Here is a 10,859-nt window from a genome sequence, read left to right as displayed (position 1 = left end):
GGGCGACTATTTCACACGACCTTCACCCTTAAACACATCTGAACGTACTCGAGCTGTCATCTCCTAACCAAGAACTGCAACGAAAAACGACACCATTACAAGTCGACCTTCTTCCTCCGTCCCTCTTGAACATACCCACCCACAGTCCTGCCCTGCCCATGCCAAGCTGTCGATACCATTACCTAACGTGATTAATAAACATGTGCAGAGAAGAAAACGTCAAAGAAGTATTTCATCGCGCTGAAGTAGTCATTACAAAACAAACGTCTGAGATAGGTAACTCTGCACTCGCAAAACAAACCGGCGAGATGTCGACGTGTTGTTCAGAAAAGCAAGTCTAACCGCGGGGGTTGAGCGCGGTAGGTTCTTGGGTTGCTGTGACGTTTTGGAGGACCTACCGTGTGGATACTTCTGAATGACCAGACGCAAATTGCAGGGGGATCAGCTTCTTTCCTTGGAAGACGTCGGGAAAAATGTTACGTTATACAACCATACACATTACTCATCGGTAAAAACAGCATACCAATATAATTCTTTTTACCTTGGCAAGTTCAGAATAAAATTTAAAAAGATAACTATCACAGCACAAAGAGGAAAATAAATTCAATAGCAATAATCTAATACAGAATAAACAAGTACCCAGATGAATATGAATTAGATGACCTTGAAAATTACTAGCATCTATATATATATATACAGTGTATATATATATATATATATATATATATATATATATATATATATATATATATATATATATATATATATATATATATATATATATACATATACAGCAGGAGTAAAAATCTTGACAAGGATTACCTAACATAATACTTATTTCTACTGAAGGGGCATTGCATCCTACCAAGGGGTCCACAACTTAAATCAGCCTACTCCTGAGTCTAGAGAGAGATTATCACTATACCATTGCAAAAAATTAACTCAAGTTAGCTTTAATCAGTGACTTTACTGCCACTGTGGTAGCAATAAAAAGTGGGCTGACTTAACGAATGCCGTTCAGAATTACAAGCCACTATCAATATAACTTAACTGACTCACCTGAGATTGTTTGCAAGAGGAAAAGTAGAGTACATATCAAAGAGAATTAGTTTAGCAGAGATACAAAGAAGTGGTTAAAAAAGTTAGCATGGTGATTTAGAGAGACCTGACAGAGGTCTTTCCATGAGGAAAGAGGAAGGGAAGTTCTAAAAAGCACTAGACATATGCAGTGAAAGTAAAATGCCACTGAAAAAAAAAGGACGACGCGTGCAGTCTGTGAATTGGGTGTTTTGACATATTGCTGATGAGCCTTTGTAAAATTGTAATGAAAGGGCATAAAGAATTTATTGCCACAAACCAACACAATACTAAACTGTAAAAAGAATTTTGAATGACAATTATATACCGAGCCCATTGCTCTCTCTCTCTCTCTCTCTCTCTCTCTCTCTCTCTCTCTCTCTCTCTCTCTCTCTCTCTCTCTCTCTCTCTCTCTCTCTCTCTCTCTCTCTCTCTCTCCCCACTATGTTTCAACGACATACGTTAGTTGGAGGGCTAAAACGTAGCGTTTTGATTGACTGTGAACATAATGGTAAGTATAAAAGGATTTTGTATAAACATAATTTAACTTATGAGGGTATATAATTAAGCATAATCCAAAATCACTTACTGGTTGTAAAGGATTTCAATTTAATATAAGTCCCATACATAATCAATAAAAGTTACAGTTCACATTCACAAAATCAATGTAATTACAATGACCAGCACGCACTGAATTCTTCATTTCTTGATCCCTATATATTTAGCTGAATATGGATTTCTACTCTGAATACGAATTTGGGATTGAAATGAAGGAACTCTCTTGACACCAGGATTCGAACCTTGATCAGAGGGAACATGGGTTTAGTGCTCGACTATCTGAACAGTCCTTTGAATAGGAATTTCTTTTATTTTATTTCCAAATATACATTCAAGGTTTTCCAACAAAATATTTGGGAACATTCGATAAAATTATTTTTACAACAAACAACCCAAGGTACTTCTTTTGCAGCGATATATTTACACGTGTGTGTGTGTGTGTGTGTGTGTGTGTGTGTGTGTAGCATATCAGCAATCAAAACCACAGAAATACCTTAAGAGGAGCTACAAGGTACTGGCGGTTAAAAAAAAAGACGCTCTTTACACCGAACCAGCAATTTACTTTAGAGATATTACTGTAACTACCAAATAGCTTTTACCAGAAATTGTAATTTGCCCATAAAAAAACCTTGTTGACATCTTGGGTGGAATAAATATATACATATCTTTTAAAGATTATTAGACTGAGATTTTCTTTAATGGAAGAGCATACTCTACCATTTAACTTTACAGGAATAATTTGTATACAACTGAAGGGTTGGGTTCTTTTGGTTAATAAAAGCATGAGGGGAACGTGTTTAAATTTCCATTTCAGTGCAACACATACATACATACTTACATACATACGCATTAGCCCCTAATAATACAGTAACAGTGTTCCTAGCGGCAATTTGTCCAAAGCAATACTTCCTTATTATTTTTGTTTTTCACAACCACTGGATCTTGGTGACATTTCTTCTCTCTCTCTCTCTCTCTCTCTCTCTCTCTCTCTCTCTCTCTCTCTCTCTCTCTCTCTCTCGTTCATACCATCAATACCTCAGATTGTTTACTGAACACCAAGATTTACTAATGCACAATACCAAGTACGATAATAATAATAATAATAATAATAATAATAATAATAATAATAATAATAATAATAATAATAATAATAATAATAATACAAAAACTTATTTCTAGTTAAAAATAATAATACGGCATGAAAACTAACTGGGGAAAAAAAGGCACTCTAAAAGTGCACGAGATATTTTCTCTTGTTTTGAAACATGGCCCTAAATTAAATTTTCATCTGATATATACACAAATTGTTGATGAGAGAAATCATGTCAGTTTTGTAATTAATTCATATGGTCCTAAAAAAGCACTGAATAGATATTCTGGAAATATTCATAAAACTTATCAAAATAAATATGACCTATAACTGTAGTGGTGGTAGCTGCACGTGATATTAATGTTGTTACATTATAATCGTTGTTAACTAAGTCAAACATTCTGAAATAAAATCACTAGGAGTATTACCATAACATCTGGAAAAAAAATTGTTTGCTTAAGGATAAAACCAAACCGTGTCCATCTATCTATTTATGTCTACCTATCTATTTATGTCTACCTATCTATCTATCTATACATATTCATATACATATAGATTACATACATATACATAAATATGTGTGTGTGTGTGTGTGCGTGTGTGTGTGTGTGTGTGTTTGTGTGTGTGTTATTTAGTTCTTCGCTGGGTGAGCGGGTTCCGTTCTCAGCTACCACTCAGTTGGTCGCGAGTTTGAATCTCCGACCGGTCAGTGAAGAACAAGAGGAATTTGTTTCTGGTGATAGAAATTCATTTCTCGCTATAATGTGGTTCGGATTCCACAATAAGCTGTAGGTCCCGTTGCCAGGTAACCAATTGGTTCTTAGCCACGTAAAAAATAAATCTAATCCTTCGGGCCAGCCCTAGGAGAGCTGTTAATCAGCTCAGTGGTCTGGTTAAACTAAGATATACTTTAAGCTTCTTACAGAACATGATGCTCTAAGGGAAAACCTTACCAAGAAGGATGGATCAGACCTACTTCTTATATGACTAAGGTAATAAGTAAGTGAAGCTTTGCCACAAAGGAAACGACAGACCTGCCCCCTATGGTATGAAATGTTAAAAGTGAAGGAAAACTTTACCACAGTGCAAGTGACAGAGCTGCTGCTTATACGAACAAAGGTTATGGGGGAAAGGAAATCTGAGTCACAAACTAGAAGTCACGAAAAGTCATTACTTCCCACAGAAGTATCAGTCATGGAATCAGCGTTTACCTGGAACATGACGGGAAGGAATGACAACAATTTACGAGAATCAGACTGGAAATAGAATGTTACTGATCCGTTTAATTAACATTATTATTTCGAAATAAATTATTCCTATTAGTTTTGGACGAATATGTAGGATTCAAACAAAATTTTAAAAGATGGTTTTATTCTGAGAGTTGAGGCACGGTTTTTTGTCACACTTTTTGATAATCGAACTATCAAATTTTGCTTAGGCTATCTATGAGGATAAACATATTAGTTCGAAACAAAGGTTTGAGGATGTTTAAGGATAATCAGGCCCATGCCGCGTGATCTTTATTGATAAGTGAATCACTTTGCTTTAAAGTTTACTGATATTTATATAGTAATATACTAGATCAGGGTTAACGAAATTTTAATCACACTTTTAAATAATTGTTAGAAAAATACGTTACTTCAAAGGTGAATTTTACTGATTTTTCTTGATAAATACATTACTAACTAAGCAGCCCTTGGTGTATTCATAGACAATTTCGAGGAAAAGGAAAAGAACTGTACTTTTCAAATAATTTACAAGGAAGAATAAAATTAGTGTCATTTATATTGATGAACGCGAATTACTTTCAGCCCGAATAAAACTAACTAGAATGAAATTTTGTTACAAAAAAAAAAGGTGAAACAATACTAATTAATCCCCAGTTAGAAATACAAAACACATGCAGAACAGAATCAATGAAATCTTTATTTTAAACAAACAGAATCTGGTTGGCCCAAAAAACCAACGAAAAAGACAAACTTTTAAAGGCGAAAAATATATTACGTCAAATCCCAAGGCTAAAAAAAATTTACTCAAAAAAAAAAAAAAAAATATATCCGTATGCAATCGCTGGCTAAGAAAGAAACCTAACTTCAAATACAAAAAATAATATATATACATATATATATGTATATATAATTATATATAAATGTGTGTATGTATATATGTATATATATATATATATATATATATATATATATATATATATATATATATATATATATATATATATATATATATATATATATATTCAAAAGGAAAATTAAATGGAGAGACTGAAAAATAATATCAGCCTTCAGTCCTTGCTTTAAAGTTCGCTTCTTCAAACAAACAAATCCACTTTCCAATAAAAGAAAAATACCAATATAAAAACTGAACAAAATGGCACATGAAACGGATTTAACCCTCAGTGCTAAAAGCCAAGTCAATTCCTGAAGGTCTAAAGCACATTTTATCAGAGAGAGAGAGAGAGAGAGAGAGAGAGAGAGAGAGAGAAATGTCATCCAGGACCATTGTTAGTGAAGATGGAATATGACAGCGGGGTTGGGATGGGGGAGGAGACAGGGTAGGTTGAAATAAATTTGACCTTTATAAGGAGTGATATTTTCTTTCCTATTACGGAATGGTAGGAAGCCTAACGCTTACAGTACTTATGCCGTAAGCCTTGAGAACGTTTCCAGGTATCACATCACCGGAATAATCTCACCATTAAATCTGAATGTGTACATTCACTTTACTTCTGTCGTTAATTACGACACTCAATATTCATACCTGTTATGTAATGCAAAGTAAAATTTTGCAAGTGAAAGTTCCACGCTATCCCGCTGCGCATGTGGTAATTAATACATGTAAATGAATAAAGTGTTGGTATTAAGCTTTCACTTGGCACGATGCTTTCACTTGTCGACTTGGCTTATCCATGGAAACATAACGGCGCAATGTTATTTGGATTGCGGACCACTGAAGTTAATTGCAAAGTCTTTATATACAATGCGGAAAATGTTCAGAAGGCGGACGTGGACAGGACTAGGCAAAAGCAGGCGCTCCGCGTACAGAAGGAAATAAGTTCAGATGTACTGGCCACATGAAAGACTTAAACACTTAGTAAAATGTTGGGTACTTAGATATTGACGAACAGTAACTGTCAGGAATTTCAAATGCGGAATATTCGCTCTCTTTCAAGTAAATTAAGGCTCAATTAAATCCATTTGGAAAATTCTCGTCGAGATTTTCATATGTGAATTATCTCTTGTAGTAACTCATCAAATTATCATCATTATTAACCATATAAATTATTCTGAAAAGAAATCATTAAAAATATTACTATAACTTCTGGAAAAAATCTACTGCTTGAAGAGAAAACTAATCCCTATCTACCAGTCTATCTATTTATCTTTATCTATCTATCTATCTATCTATCTATCTATCTATCTATCTATCAATGTGTGTGCTTTTTGTAGGAAAAAATATAAGTAAGGGAAAACTTTACGGCAAGCAAATAACAGTCTTGATTCTTACAGGAAAACAGATTCTTAAAGGACAAAGGTTATATGCAAGGAAAAACTTTGCCACAAAGGAAACAACAGACCTGCCCCCTAAAGTATGAAAGGTTAAAGTGAAGGAAAACTTTACCTAAGTGACAGAGCTGCTTCTTATACGAACAAACGTTATAGGGGAAAGGAAATCTGAATCCCAAACTAGGAGTCACGAAAAGTCATTACTTCCCACAGAAGCATCAGTCACAGAATCAGTGTTTACATGACAGGAAAAAATGACATGACAGGAAAAAATGACAAGAGAAAACGAGGATTAAAACTGGAAGCAAAATGCTATTGATCCGTTTAATTAATAATACTATTTCGAAATAAAATTTTCCTATTTGTTTTGGACGAATATGCTGGATTTATATAAAATTTTAAAGATGTTTTTATTCTGAGCGTTGAGGCAAGATTTTTTGTCAAACATTTTCATAACCGAACTATCATATTTTGATGATCTATGCGGGCAAGTTTATTAGTTCGAGAAAAAGGTTTGGGGATGTTTATGGATAATCAAGTCTGTTTTACAAACAAAAGTCTCGTGATCTTTATTGGTAACTGAATCAGTTCGCAACAAAATTTACTGGCATTTTTAGAGTAATATACTAGTTGGGTGGAAATACAATTATAGTCATACTTTTAGATAAACGTTTAACTTCAAAGCTGAAATTTAGTGGCTTTCCTTGATAAATATGTTACTAGCTAATCAACCCTTGGTGTATTCATATACAAATTCATGGAAAAGGAAAGAAACGCGCCTTTCAAATTATTTGCAAGAGAATAAAATAACTAATATACATACTGGCGAACACTAATTACTTTCGAGTAAGAATTAAAATAACTAGAACAAAATCTTGTTAAAAAACCGTGATGCAGTACGAATTAATCCCCAGTTGGAAATACAAAACACATGCAGAACAGAAGCAATGAAATCTTTATTGTGTACAGAGAGACACTGGTTGGTCCGAAAAACCATCGAAAAAGACTAAAACTTTTAAAGGCTGAAAAATATATTACCAGGTTCCAATCCCCGTTAACAATCAATTTCAACTCCATTTAAAATACAAATTTACCAAAAGTAAAAATCAAACAACTAAACTGAAAAATGCATCAGTGTTCAATCGCTGGCTAAGAAAGAAACTTGACTTCAAATACAAATATATATATTCTAAAAGGAAAATTAAAAGGTCAGACTGAAAAAATTGTATCAGCCTTCAGTCCTTGCTTTAAAAATCGTTTCTTCAAACAAACAAATCCACTTCCCAATAAAAGAAAAATACCAATATAAAAAAGTTAACAAAATGGCACGCGAAACGGATTTAAGCCTCAGCGCTGCAAATAAAGTCAATTCCCTGAAGGTCTAAAGCACATTTTATGTGAGAGAGAGAGAGAGAGAGAGAGAGAGAGAGAGAGAGAGAGAGAGAGAGAGAGAGAGAGAGAGAGAGAGAGTATATATAGAACCAGTGTTAGTGGAGATGAAATATGACGGCGTGAGCTGAAACAGGAGGGATTTGAAACAGATTTGCTTGTATGAGGTGTAATATTTTCTTTTCTATTATGGAATGGTAGAAACCTTAACGCTTACACTACAGAAGCCGTAGGTCTCGAGAACGTTTCCAGGCATCATACCACCGGAATAATCTCACCATTAAATCTGAACATGTACGCTCGTTTTAGTTCTGTCGTTAATTACGACACTCAATCTTTATATCTGTTATGCAGTGCAGAGTAAAATTTTGCAGTGAAAAGTTCCACGCATTGCCGCCACGCATGTGATAATTAATACATGTAAATTAATAAAGTTGTCGGTATTAAGCTCTCATGCACTTGGCACGATGCTTTCATTTGTCGACTTGGCTTATCCATGGAAACGTAACGGCGAAACGTTATTTGTATTGCGGACTACCAACGTTAACTGCAAATACTTTTTCTTAAAATATTCAGAAGATAGGCCGAAAAGGACTAGTTATAATCAGGAGCGTCACTTACAGAGGGAAATATGTTGGACAGACAATGACTAGTTCATATGCACTAGTCATATGAAAGACTTCATACTTAGTTAAATGTTCGGTCCCTAAAAATGGATGAATAGTTAATATCAGGAATTTCATGCGGAATATTTACTTTCTTTCAAGTAGCATATAGACCAAAGAAATTAATCTGGAAAATACTCGGCAAACTTCTTCATACGTGAATTATCTCGATGTAATTCTAGCCATTTTTCTTTAATCCGTCACTTCTATAGAATAAAGCATCTTCGGATATCTTTCAATAGCTAAGTTATTTCGAGGATAAATGATGAATCGTGGCTGTTGTAACACTTTCCGCACACGCGAAAGAACACTATATCTTAGGATACAGCTCTATGATTCTGGCATATGCTAGTTGAGATTTGAGATACCAGCTATTTTACGGAAGAGTGGAAAATCTCTCTCTCTCTCTCTCTCTCTCTCTCTCTCTCTCTCTCTCTCTCTCTCTCTCTCTCTCTCTCTCTCTCTCTCTCTGTGAGTACAATACTCTCAATACGGTTGGAGTCCACTTTTCCAAATGGTTGTTAGGGTACGTCCACACTACAATAAAACAAGTTGATACACGGCGGAAACTTATCGAATAAGCATCACAAACAGGTTGAAAACAAGTCAATGGCCGTAAGTGGAGAACAAATCTTTGACAAACGCTGGATAATCGTTAAGATGCAATGGTTAGGGTACCAATAATTCGTTAACTTGTTTTCAACATGTTTGTGATATGTGTGCGATAAGTTGGGGAAGTGTATTGGTGACATGTTTACCGTGGTGTGGACACCTTGATGAAGTAGACGGATGTTGCACTTTAAACGACAGACCGCCACATTTTTTTAGAAATACACATTAACGGCGAGGCAAAATGTAGTACAGACACATCCAGTTCAGTATACCCGTCGGCAACCTTTGTTCTTTACAGCCATATCAATTCGAACAGTCAATCAATCAAATTCAACTATTCATGTAAACATTACGTTCCGTAAGCTTTTCTAAATAAAATGGACCCCTGTGAAATATATTCGTCTAATTTGAATGATCGCTGCCCCCCCAGCCTAGCAATGGATCCTCCGATAGCAAACATGTAAAATAACCTGGGTGTTTGTAGCGAACAGCAATGTGTTACAACGAGACCCACGTCCCGCATGTATTCTCAATGGAATATCGTCTTCTGAAAATAGTAGATACTTGCTCCCTCCTTGAAATAATGAAAGAAAGAAAAAACAGACTTTCGGAGGGCGGTACTACGGCAGTGAGCCAAGCAAGACCCGAAAACAAAAGGGAAAATGTGAGAATTTTCTTTTTCAGCTTGAGTTTTGTGTCTGAAAATATAAACTCTATCAGTGTCAAAAGTGGGAACTGCAAAGGATTCTCAAGTCTTAATAAAAACAAGTTTCCTTTTCACGCGTCCAAGCGATCACACTATTTATTTATAACACATTTGATACGCATGAATGAAGGTTTTGTGTGTGCGTGTGTGTGTGTGTGTTTACAAGGATCGTATACAATATCATTCAGCTGTTATTGCTGTGAATTATTTGCACTAGGTTCTATATTTTGACGCTTATAAATCTTCAGAAGGATAAACAAGGTGTTATTGATAGGTATTCTCTTGCCGCGAGTATTAAGTTATTCGTTTCGTTGCCATGTTAACCTTGAGGAGTGGAGGCTTTAACTGAATGAAGTTTGTGTGTCTTGTAGATGCAGTCCATTATTGAGGTGAAGCAGATTGCTTAAAATCGAAATAAAGTGCAGAGCATATTGCGTCTTACTATCTCTTCTGATTTCTTTAGGCGAGATAACCTTTTTATGCCGCCTTATGTTAGGATGATTCTCTCTCTCTCTCTCTCTCTCTCTCTCTCTCTCTCTCTCTCTCTCTCTCTCTCTCTCTCTCGTGAAAGGCTAAGTCTCTCATTACTTTGGTGCATACTGTTAAATTCTCCTGTAATCTGTGGTCTCTCTCTGCCCAAGGGGTAAAACCTTGACTTGTCACATTGGCCTGGTTAAACTGATAATATTAATGCACTCACCTGAGTTTTAATTAGCTGTTCGCCCGGCGTCAGAAGCACAGAGATGGCTAGGTGAGCCACTGCTGTGATGCCCGTCAGTACTAGACACAAGGGCAGTCGTAAGGGCAGCCCAACGAACACCAAGAAGTGCAGCAAAATCACCCACAGCAACCCATGCCGTGGTGCAGGCGCGTCCGGGCCGAGGAATATGAACACCCCGACGCCAACGAGGAAGAGCGCCCACACGAAATAGGGAAGGAAAATCCATGTGCGTTCAGGGAAGACGTGGAGGCGACACAGGATGATCAGGAGAATGTGGATGCCGCCAATGGACCCCAGTACCAGAGGGGCGGCCAGAGATGGGTGTGGCAAATCTGCGATGCACAGCACAACGCTGTAGACTGCGAAAGTGGCACCTGCCCCAAGCAGGATGTTGAGGTCAGCACGGCGCTGCCTCTCGTGGTAAGCCTGAAACAGCTGTTCTACGTCGGGATCGACGAAGGTCCGATGAAGGGACTTGGGCAAGATGCGAGACACGCGACGTTTTCCAGCGCGAACTTCTCCA

The 10,859-nt window shown here is 36.3% G+C and overlaps 1 protein-coding gene across 1 annotated transcript in view; it reads right to left on the bottom strand.

Moving 5' to 3' along the window:
* The window catches only part of LOC136847752 (adenylate cyclase type 3-like), a 514,101-nt gene extending 503,242 nt beyond the window's left edge, over positions 1-10,859 (bottom strand). Inside the window, 1 exon segment of the mRNA XM_067119628.1 lies at positions 10,316-10,859. The gene's annotated coding sequence lies outside the window, so the exon portion shown is untranslated.

The sequence above is a fragment of the Macrobrachium rosenbergii genome, chromosome 17, assembly GCF_040412425.1.
Source record: "Macrobrachium rosenbergii isolate ZJJX-2024 chromosome 17, ASM4041242v1, whole genome shotgun sequence".
NCBI lineage: Eukaryota > Metazoa > Arthropoda > Malacostraca > Decapoda > Palaemonidae > Macrobrachium > Macrobrachium rosenbergii.
This window is presented reverse-complemented; position numbering and strand designations above follow the sequence as displayed.